The sequence below is a fragment of the Mus caroli genome, chromosome 1 (genome assembly GCF_900094665.2).
Source record: "Mus caroli chromosome 1, CAROLI_EIJ_v1.1, whole genome shotgun sequence".
Taxonomy (NCBI): Eukaryota; Metazoa; Chordata; class Mammalia; order Rodentia; family Muridae; genus Mus; species Mus caroli.
This window is the reverse complement of record NC_034570.1, coordinates 151,860,913-151,872,818: the sequence shown is the minus strand read 5'-3', so window position 1 is coordinate 151,872,818 and position 11,906 is coordinate 151,860,913.

Here is an 11,906-nt window from a genome sequence, read left to right as displayed (position 1 = left end):
ATAGCTCACAAAGAGTAGATCATATTGTCCATGCTTTCTTAAATTGACCCAATAAAGAGGAGGAATTACTCACTATTTTCTGGGTGGATACAAGGAAGCTGAAAGGTAAAAGTTTAGTTCAAGTTTCTGGTCTTAAAAAGTACAGAACAGGATTCAAGTCTCAGTCACTTGGCTCCAAGTTCTTGGTTCTACTCATGTGCAAGGCCTCAATGCTATTCTCAATGCTGCAAGAAAGCAACATCCATTAAAAGGACCCACTTAGCATGTACTTTTGTGCAAATAAGTAGGAATTTCAAAGGAAATATAAAACATAATTCTTGACCTAACACAGACAAGTATACCCACAAAACAATCTGAGCCTGTTCCAACCCATCAGAACAAACTCAAGTAATCAACTGAGAGGAAAAACGTGAAGACCGTCAGGACAACCTGTGACAGAAGATGAACCTGAGCTCCGTAGGCTCTGTTCTGAGATTTTTCAATATAGAGGAACGGACTGAATTCCCCATGCACCAGGAAAACACATCTCCTTGACTTTCATTGTCAAAGACAGTTTCAGAACAAAGAACCTCTTTTCGAGGAAACAGCATGATGTGTATGTGGTTGCTTTACGGGACAGCAACGGAACTTGTCCATAGTTGGTGTTGCTTCCTCTTGGTTCTTCTATTCTGCCAGTTTCTAACCTACAAAGTTCAACTCCTAGTGACCTGGCAGTTCTCCTGAATGCTCTCAGTCGTATCCTATGGCCACCATTCTGCCACTATGCCTATGAGTCAAGCAAGAAGGAGCAATAGAAAGAAAGAAGAAACTAAAGTTCTGTGTTATGAGAAATTAAAGACCATCATGCAATCCTGGATGTGGCTTCACTTCAACAGGAGGCTTCATGAGTGGAGTGGGATAGGTTCCACCAAACAGAAAAGCTACTAAATGATATATCCTTTGGCTTACGATTATATATATACATATACATATATATATATATATATATATATATATATATATATATATATATATNATATATATATATATATATATATATATATATATATATATATATATATGTGTGTGTGTGTGTGTGTGTGTGTGTGTGTGTGTGTGTGTGTGTGTATCATGACCCCTTTCCAGCTGCCAGCATCAAATGTGTAACTTCTAACCATGACATTAGCCCAACTCCTCGGTAAGGAACAAAGTGTATCTGTTCTTGATTCCGTCTTGTTTGAAGATGATGTCATCCTTAGGGACTACACGAGACAGCACTGTCCAACAACATAAGCTTCAAAACAGATGTCATTGTCTTCCTCGAAGACCACTAGGTCTTGTTCCCTACCTCTGGCATAAGTAAGAGGCAGGTGTTTTATTCAGAGCTCTTTAATAAGCAACACGTACATATTTTCCTCTGAAGTGACCATTCTCACGTTATTTTCTTGTCTTGTTTTTCTTGTTATATGTCTTGTGCTAAAGAAACTGAAAACAAATCTATTTTCTTAAAATATTGTCTTCAAGTGAAATCTATAAAACATCGTGAAGTGTAGCATCCTCAGATGAGTTTTTGAGAGAATTAAGCTTAATTGGTAGTGTTTGCCTAGCGTGAGTGCTTGCCTTCCTGTGGGTCTCATCACCAGTGCTGCATAAAATGACTTGAAACCCAAAAAGGAGATAGAGATAGGAGAATCACACATTCAAAGTCATCCTTGACTATCAAGACTGATACCAACGTGGGCTTGGGATGATGAAAATAATAATAATAATAATAATAATAATAATAATAACAATCAGATCAGATTTTAAGTCTACCAAAGCAAAATACAGGTTATATTTGTATAATCTAATAAAAATTACCAAATCTTCAGGTATATGTAACTGTGTCAAAGGTAGAGATATTCAAAACCTCATAAGAAAATTCACTGATTACTGAAAACAAATGGTAAAGATGGAAAATGAAGGCTACTTCTCAAGAGCGTGGTTCCACAGAGTTCTGAGTGGGACAGAGGTGACCTCCTTTCCTTTCCTTTTCCCAAGGAAACCCCGAGGCATTCGAGCCACCGCATCATCCCTCTACCCAGCAGGCTCCTTGCTGCTCAGTCCACACAGCAGATCTTTCTTCCCTGGGTATTTCTTTTTTCTTTCTTTTTTTTTTTTTTTTAATTTCTAACCCTTTTCCTCTTTCTCATCTACTTAAGCCAGCATCCCATTGCTGTGAAATAACTCCGTGACCATAGCAGCTCTCGTAAAGGAAAGCATTTAACTGGGGCTGTCTTATAGTTCAAAGGTTTAGTCCATTATCTTTATAGCAGAAAGCACAGTGACATGCAGGCAGACATGGTGCTGGAGAGGTAGCAGAGAGTTCTACATCTGGGTCAACAGGCAGCATGAAGAGATTGCCACACTGGGCCTGGCTTGAGCATCTGAGACCTCAAAGCACCCCACTCCACCACCACCTTACCCCGTCCCCCCTACCTTCCCCCACTTCCTCCAACAAAGTCATTACCCACTCCAACAAGGCCACACCTCCTAATAGTGCCACTCCCTATGAGCCCGGGGCGCGGGGCGGGGGGCATTTTCATTCAAAGCATCCCATCTTTCCTTTTCCTCTCCCCTCTCTTGTCTTTCCCCATTTTTCACCTCCTCCTCGCTCCCTCCACTGCTTTGTACCTTCTCATTAGCATTAAAAACTCCAAAATAGTTATTCTGTGCTTTGAGAACCTTAAACTTTCACTTTAATCATTGGTGCTTTGAGTTTTTCCTGGTTTTCTGATCTAATAAAAAGTACATGAAGCCAGATGTGGTGGTGCAGAGGCAAGGTGGATATCTGTGAGTTTGAGAGTTTGTGAGTCTGGTCTACACAGTAGAGTCTGGTCTAGGACAGCAGAGCTACAAATAAAAAGTACATGGTTGTGGACATCCAAAGATGTATGTTGGTGCCTACATTATTCATGACGGTCCCCTGAAGGTTAGCAGATTCTGAAAGAAAGAGTGCTCTCTACTCTAGAATTGTATTCCTTTGACTGAACCATCTGGAACCTGCTTGAACTGAATTTCTGTACAAAGATTGCACCTTTAAAGCTGGAAAATGATTCCCTTGGTGTCTGTGACACACTGAAGACCATAGCTACCATCCTTTACCTCCCTGGGCTATTGCTCTTGACACAGTGAACACCTTACAACTCCACCAGTAACTTCTGCTTTATCCAAAATGGCTTAAGCCGTGTTCTTAAGTAGCTGTGATGAGGTAGCACATATATGGCAGGGTGAGCAGGGAAGCAAAACTACTCCTCTGTAGCCAGAAGAAAAAAAAAACTAAAGTACCACTGCCTCTTTCCAGAGGGCACTCCACACAAACACACACCACACCACACCACACACACACACACACACACACACACACACACACACACGCACGCACGCACGCACGCACGCACGCACGCACGCACATGCGCAGTGATCTAAAGACATCCCCCACTGGGCCCTGCTCTTTGTAAGATTTGAATACCTCCCAGCAACGTTGTCCTGGAGACCAAAGCTTTTAACACTCTGGTCTTTAGGAAGTTGCAGGTTACCCTCAAGATCCAAGTATAACATGGGTTTACAGCTTCTACTGCCTCCATTTGTTTATCTGCACCTAACTCTAGCCCCGGCTCTTTTGGTCTTAGATACTAATTGCTCAGTGAACACCTTCTGGCATGAAAGACGTCTCTTCTCTGAGAAAGGAAATGTGACAAAGGTCTTGGCAGCTTGTATTCCTGGCTTTACTCTGAGCTAATTATCAATTTCTCAACTGATCACAAATAAAGAAGAGGATTATGCCAGGGCTGATTTTCATCCAGTATTATCCCTTCATTCCTACTGCTTACTCAGCTTCTAAGCCCCATCCAGTGTCTCCTTCACTTAATGCTCCTCTCTCAGCTTTACATTTCTCACCAAAGAACCAACTAAATGTATCTCTTCATGTACCTGAGATTTTGATAGAACAAGTCAAAAAATGATTGGCAATGAGAAGATACTTTCAGCTCTCAAGAAAAGAGAGTGTACTGTGCCATCCAGGTTCATATAGGGAGATACCAGGAGCAGGCAAGGACCAGAAGGCTCCAGGGGGAAGCCATGGGGAAAGGTTCACTGTAATGTTTCAGGAAGGCATGGATGAGCAGGGAATATAGCTGGGTAGGCTGAATTCAATCCCCAGGACCACATTTAAGAAAACAAAACAAACAAACAAACAAAAAATAATCATGGTGGCACACTCTGTCATCTTAGCACAGAGAGGTAGAAGCAGAAAACTCAGAAAGTCCAATCATCCCCAGCCACATAGTGAGGTTGAAGCCAGCCTAGGCTACATGAAACCCTGTCTCAAAAACAGAAAGGAGGGAAGAAAGGAAAGAAGGAAGAGGGGAAGGAAAGAAGGGAAGGTGGGAGAGAGAAAAGGAGGGAGGGGGAAGAGGAAGGAAGGAAGGAAGGAAGGAAAAAGGGAAGGAAAGAAGGGAAGGCGGGAGAGAGAGAAGGAGGGAGGGGGGAGAGGAAGGAAGGAAGGAAGGGAGGGAGGGAGGGAGGAAGGAAGGAAGGAAGGAAGGAAGGAAGGAAGGAAGGAAGGAAGGAAGGAAGGAAGAGAAAAATAGAGGAAGACCAAAAAGAAATTTTACTGTGCTAGCTAAGTATACACACATAAATGGATTCTGGTAGAAGAGAAATAGCCAGCCAAAAATGCAATGGGAACACATCCTTTAAGCAGCTTTAAAAAGAAATCAATATAGAGTAAATCACAAAACACACAATTCTTGGGGTTTTTGTTTGTTTGTTTGGTCGGTTTTGGTTTTTCGAGACAGGGTTTCTCTGTGTAGCCCTGGTTGTCCTAGAACTCACTCTGTAGACCGGGCTGGAACTCAGAAATCCGCCTGCCTCTGCCTCCCGGGTGCTGGAATTAAAAACGTGCGCCACCACTGCTGAACTAAAACACGCAATTCTTGGGCATATATTTTTATATATTTTTATGTATAAAAATATATTCGTCTTAACAAAAATGAAAAAGACCTATGGAGTCTCTAAAATGTTTGCTGTTTAAAATACCTAAGCCTTCCTCTGAATTAACTGATAAAGTCCATGAGACTGTGATATTATTCTGATCAGTTTGGGTGTTGGTTGTCCGTTCTGTGGTTAATGGCAGAGATGTATGGATGAAAATAAGTCATAAGGAAGAACATAGGGCAATGAATCATTTATAGAAAAGAAATTTCCTTCAGGCAGGCTGCTTCCTACTAAATACCAAAACTTCCTGTAAGTTCTGCTAGTAGTGTGGTACTAGGAGAGAGAAAGAGAAACAGAAAAGAGAGTCTGAAAGCATATCTAAGTTTTGGGGAAACTGCATATGGCTTAGAGGTGAAGGGCACTGGCTGCTCTCCCAGAGTTCAAAGGGTCAATCGATCCACAGCACCCACGTGACATCTCAGAACTGTCTGCACCTGGCAGGCACCAGGCACCTGTGCATAGACAAGCATAAAGGCATTCACAAATACTCATAAAATAAGTAAATAAATAAAATTTTAAGGGGGAGGTGCTGCTCGGTGGTTACAAGCACTGGCTGTTCTTCCAGAGGACCCAGGTTCAAGAAAGAAAGAGAGAGAGAGAGAGAGAGAGAGAGAGAGAGAGAGAGAGAGAGAGAGAGAGAAAGAAAAAGGAAGAAAGAGAGAGAGAGAGAGAATAAGTTAAAGGAGGAGAAATAGAGATCTCTGATTATTGGACAGATACATAGATGAATTTGTAAATAAAGTATTTGAATTTTTTAGCTTTGTAAATAGTTTATATGTCAAATTATCCAGAAACTCTGCTGAAATATTAAACAAATCTATCTGTACATAAGAATTCAATACCACTGACACTCCCTCTCAGGCCTTTAAACGGAAGCATGTACTTTCCATTGTCTGTCCTTCACTGGACATGTTTGTCTATGAACCAAACACCTACCCTACCCAGTTACCTTTTTGCAAGGATATTGATCACAGAGATGAGCCTGGCATACAGCAGGGCAGAATCTATGTCTGCATGAGACCTGCACCTTTGGTTTGGTTTGTTTGTTGGTTTGTTTGTTTCTCAACTAAGATGAGATGAAAATGAAACCGGATGCTTATTACTGAGAACCAACTACACACTTAGGTATACAAAAGTAGAACCTAACGGGGCGGGGGGAGAAATAAGTTCTGAGCTATCAATCCACCAGGCAAAATCTTACAAAGAATTCTATTGTTAATTGTGAAATAACCCTACCTGGCCAACACTCTTGGGAAAGAGGGTTGATGACAAATAGCATTTGTAAATATTCTGCTTACACAATCCTGTTTATCCCTCTGTAAAAAAAGAAAGTTTACGTTAGCAGTGCTTACATTCAGTAGTCAAGGACTAGGGCAAATCCACACTTCTCCTCGGAACAATAGCTCCATCCTAGGCATTTGATCAAAGTGACTCAGCAGTCAGCACACTGAGAACAAATCTCTAGACAGCCTGTGCCCAATGTCCTGCTTCTTCTGCCCAAGGCTTTCATGACACTGAAGTACCAGAATACCAGGGATGTAGTGTGTTTAATTTGCCACTGGCAGTGCAATGGGGCAGTGCTGATAAGCCCTGAGTTGGACAACTGTCACCATGGATGTGTTTCACAGCAGTAAAGTCTTCTAGTTAATAGTCATCACATTACCTGTTGACATTAAATACAGGACACACTTAAGTACATTTTTTTTAAAATGTCAAATAGACTGAAAAGCTGAAAGTCTGTATAACACCTACATCACCATCCCAAGTCAACAGTTATCCATGTAGTGTGTGTGTGTGTGTGTGTGTGTGTGTGTGTGTGTGTTTATATGTATGTACACTGTAGCTGTCTTCAGACACTCCAGACAAGGCATCACATCTCATTACGGATGGTTGTGAGCCACCATGTGGTTGCTGGGATTTGAACTCAGGACCTTCGGAAGAGCAGTCGGGTGTTCTTACCCACTGAGCCATCTCACCAGCCCCTTAAGTACATTCTTAAACAAAACCATTGTGTTTAAGGATCTGGAGCCTGCTGTTTGTCAGGTTGTCTTGGCCCACACTCCCCTGCAGTGAAGACCAGAGACTCCTCAAAGAAGACAAATCTGGGAATCTGAACTCAGCCCCAGAGTGACACTCATTGCAACTTGAGCCTTGTGGTGTGCATCATGACAATAAGAAGGCTTGGAGGTTGGTTTGAAGGAAAGTAGGCAACCTTTCCTTTCTGTGGGGCACCTGCTCCAGGCTCTTTGAAGAAAGACAAGCTCCGGCCACTGGCTGAGGAGAATCAGAGTAACTCGGGATTCAAGTCGTCCATTCACTTCAGCCCAACTATATGACCCTATTTTAAGTTTGAGGTCCTTCTTTCCAGGATCAAAGGCCTAACTTCCTTTAAAAAAAAAAGAAAGAAAGAAAGAAAGATTTGAAGAAGAGGCCATCAAATCTCATTGCAGATGGTTGTGAGCCACAATGTGGATGCTGGGATTTGAACTCAGGACCTTTGCAAGAGCGGTCAGTGCTTTTAATCACTGAGCCTTCTCTCCAGCCCAAGACCTAACTTCCATATGAGAAAATTGGCCAAGCTGTGATTTCCATTGATTTTTTTAACAGTATCAAATCTGTGGGAGGGAAAAAAAATCATGTCTAGGAATATGTTAGGGCTACCATGGAAGCTCTCTCATCATTGGGCAAAGAATTGAACCATGAGTTTAAGGACCTTAGCTTTTCCTTATGTCTGCAAACACTCCACTCCACTCAGAAATCGGCTACCACAGCATGCACGTTCCTCACCGGGACCATTGCTGCCTTCAGGGTCACACACAGCCGCTGCTTGACCCCTTAGCACATGCACTTCATCACAGTCAAACACAGGTGATCATTTGATTTTGATGCCATTGAGGGCTATGGGTTATGAGGCTTACGTGTTCCATTAACAGTGGGCTCAAGCCTAACCGATAACGTTGTGTCTATTAGAGAGGAGAGTGTCTCTACCAGGACCACTCTTAGTATGCACTTTGTCAGGAGGCAAAAACCACACAGTCATTGAAATAACACAATTGCAACTGTAAAGAGCTGCTAACCTTGACAAAGGATAGCTCAGTGCTAAAAAAGGAATATTTTAAGATTTATTTATTTATTTATGTATGTGAGTACACTGTCCTGTCGCTGTCACTGTCTTCAGACACACCAGGAGAGGGCATCAGATCTTATTACAGATGGTTGTGAGCCACCATGTGGTTGCTGGGAAATGAACTCAGGACCTCTGGAAGAACAATCAGTGCTCTTGACCGCTGAGCCATCTCTCTAGCCCCAACAGAAATTTTTTTTAAGTATGATATAAAAGTCATGTACTCACAAACTGTGGAACAGCACTTCTTAGACTAAGGAACAAGCAAACAGAGGCATACTTAGTGTGATGGTTTGTGTATATCCTTGGACCAGGGAGTGGCACCATCTGAAGGTGTGGCCTTGTTGGAATAGATGTGACCTGGTTGGAATGGGTGTGTCACTGTGGGTGTGGGTATAAGATCCTCACCCTAGTTGCCTGGAAGTCAGTCTTCCACTAGCAGCCTTTGGATGAAGACATAGAACTCTCAGCTCTTCCTGTGCCATGCCTGCCTGGATACTGACATGCTCTCACCTTGACGATAATGGACTGAACCTCTGAACCTGTAAACCAGCCCCAATTAAATGTTGATTTTTATAAGACTTGCCTTGGTCATGGTGTCTGTTCACAGCAGTAAAACCCTAACTAAGACTAGGAATGTAGAAAAGGGCCACAAGGAACAAGATTCAGTCCTTTTAGAAAGTGCCTCAATTGTACAAATGTCACCCTACTAGGATAAAAACACAATCTCCATGGCCTTTGATGGGGCTGTAGTAGCAGTCTATTGCCTAGAGAACACTGGCAGAGGAACACACACTCACATTCATACACACACATACACACACACACACACACACAGTATTCTTTTTCTCTATTCAGGTGGAATTGTAAACAGCAAGGAATAACTCCTTTAATTTTGGGAGTTCAATGTCCAAAGGCTTTTCAACTCTGAGACTTATAGCTCTAGACCCTGAGAATCAGACTTGTGGCCCAAGGCTTTGAAAAACCAGAAGTTTATTGCCCTGAGCTTTGAGAGACTGAGGCTTTTGGCAGTGGGCCTTGAGAACCAGAGGCTTAAGGCCCTAGGCTTTCAAAGCCAGAGACATAGAGCCCTCAGTACTCAAGTCACAGACTTTAAAGGCGAGTGGCCTTGTATGGCTAACGCCAAGCTTGTGACCACGCCCCTCAGCACTTAACCTTTGGAGATTCTCTAGAACTTTCCCAGCGGCTAGGGTCTACACGCCCTTCACTTGGCTGTTTGCAGTCTTTTACCTTCCACCTTCTCAGCTCTCCTCAGAGAGCTTCCCTTGTAGCACTTCCACAGTCATTCGGTCTCAGTCCCCAACTCTTCTCTGGAACTCTTTGGTGGCTTCCTCGCTTCTGAGTTAGCCAAGAGTGTGTGGCCTCAGGAGTTTCCCAGGGCCTCTGGACTCTCACATCGCCCTCCAACCACCTTGTAAGTGATGCTTTGAAATACCTACTAAGGGCCTAGTCTGGAAGGGCCAGGGTTTTATCTGCTCTAAGTGCAACCGGCTCAACTACTCTACTTGTAAAAAAAAAAAAAAAAAAAAAAAAAAAAAAAAAAAAAAAAAAAAAAGGCACTAAGCAACCAATAGAGAGCTATTGGGAGGCTTTATTAGGGCCTTCTGTTACCAGACGCATGGTATATAGGAGGGAAGCCTGATCCGAGGAGAGAAGCAGGATGCTCATTTGTCCAGAAAAGGGGGAATGGTATGCTTGTATCCTGCTTCCAGTTTTACCAGTCACAAGCTTTTAATGTGCAGTTTCCTTCTGCCAGCCATAGCCTTTTTGCTCCTGAATAATAGCTGGAAGACAGGTGGGGCTACTCTGAACAACTACAATAAGATCACAGTCAAAAGAAAGCTCTAGACGTTGTTGGGTGGTGTCTAGAGCAGTCATGACTGGAGCAAGTCCCCTAAAGCACTTGTGGCTTCTGATGGCACTGGTTTTCATGGCCGGTGTGGCTTTTTCTCAGGGCATCTGAGAGGGGTTCTAAGCAACCATGACGACCACCGGACTGATTGTCAAATAAGAAAACAGCCTCCTTGATTGTCAGGCCACCACTTAAGATAGCCGGGCACAAGGGAAAGGTCCCACAGCTGTCAATCAAAAAGTCAAATGTCACTCCTGACAGCATATTCAAAAACTGCTACCAATAAAGACCTACCGTGACATGAACACACTGGGCAATAATTAACAGTGTTTAACTCCCATCTACATAACACCGAGGGAAAGCTATCCTCGTGATCTGTTCCATCAAGGCTGGCTGTGGGCTGATCGGTTCTCTATCACATGAAGGGAGGAAAACAGAACAGAAAAAGATAAGGACACACTGTACTCCAATGGACAGATCCCAACAGACAGCAGGCTGTCTATCAGAGGAGGGGGCGTGTAACTTGAACAGTTCTGATCCCGCAACTAGGACAATGAAAGGCAATTGTGCAGCTAGGAAGGAATGTACCTCCATAAAGAGGCGAAGGGTAAGACAAAGATATGCTTTGCAGCAAGCATAAAAGAAGTCACTGATGAGACAGCACAGGGCAAATAAGTGTGGGGTGGAGGGCAGTGAGGATTAAGAATTACATATTGGTCAGATGTCAAATGAGCAGATGGATATACAAGCCTTGAGCTTTTCTCAAGATAAAAATGAACATTTTCAGCATATAAGTGTAATTTAAAGCCACAGGTCTAGTTATATCACCTACAGAAAAACTATACGTTTTTAGTTTTGAAGAATGTGCTCTGAGGAACATGCATGGGACAGACCTAGGCCCCCTACACATATGACACAAATGTGCAGCTCGCTTTGTGTGGGTCCCCTAAGAGCAAGAACAGGGGCTGTCTCTGACAACACTGCCTGCCTTTGGATCCCTTTCCCCTAAGCAGGCTGTCTTCCAGCCTCAGTAGGAGAAGACGTGCCTAGTCCCTACTACAACTTGATATGCCAAGGTGGGTTGATATCTGTGGGAGGCCTCCCCTTCTCTGAAGGGGAAGGAAGAGAGTGAGGGAAGGGGAGGTGAGAGGGTGGGATTAGAAAGAGAGGAGGGAGGGGAAGCTTCATAGGCATGCAAAGTAAATTAATCAATTAATGGGAATAAAAGATACTGTAGAAAGAGAGAGAGAGAGAACGCTCTGGGAAGAACTAACACTTGGAAGAAAGGGAAAGGAGAAAGACCTGTCCGTAAGAAAGGAGGGAACACAGGAGAGTTTGGTGCTGCGGAAGCTGAAAAGAAGTGGTTCCAAAACAATAAAGTAGTCAACTCTGCGCAACACAGAGAAAGTGAAGAAAAGTGAAGAAAAGCGTCCACTGGATTTAACAAGATGTGATCCAAGGTATGAAAGAAAAGAGAGATGAACAGAAAAGAGCAGGAAGAACTTTTTAAAAAAGATTTATTTATTTATTTATTTATTTATTTATTTATTTATTTATTTATTATATGTAAGTACACTGTTGCTGTCTTCAGGCTCCCCAGTAGAGGGCGTCAGATCTCATTACGGATGGTCATGAACCACCATGTGGTTGCTGGGAATTGAACTCAGGAGTTTCACAAGAGCAGTCAGTGCTCTCAACTGCTGAGCCATCTCTCCAGCCCAGGAAGAACTTTTTAAAATAAAAAAGCATTAAGAGTGAGTTGTTAACACTTTTTTTTTTTTAAGACTTATTGCCAGGCGTGGTGGCGCACGCCTTTAATCCCAGCACTCAGGAGGCAGAGGCAGGTGGATTTCTGAGTTCGAGGCCAGCCTGGTCTACAAAGTGAGTTCCAGG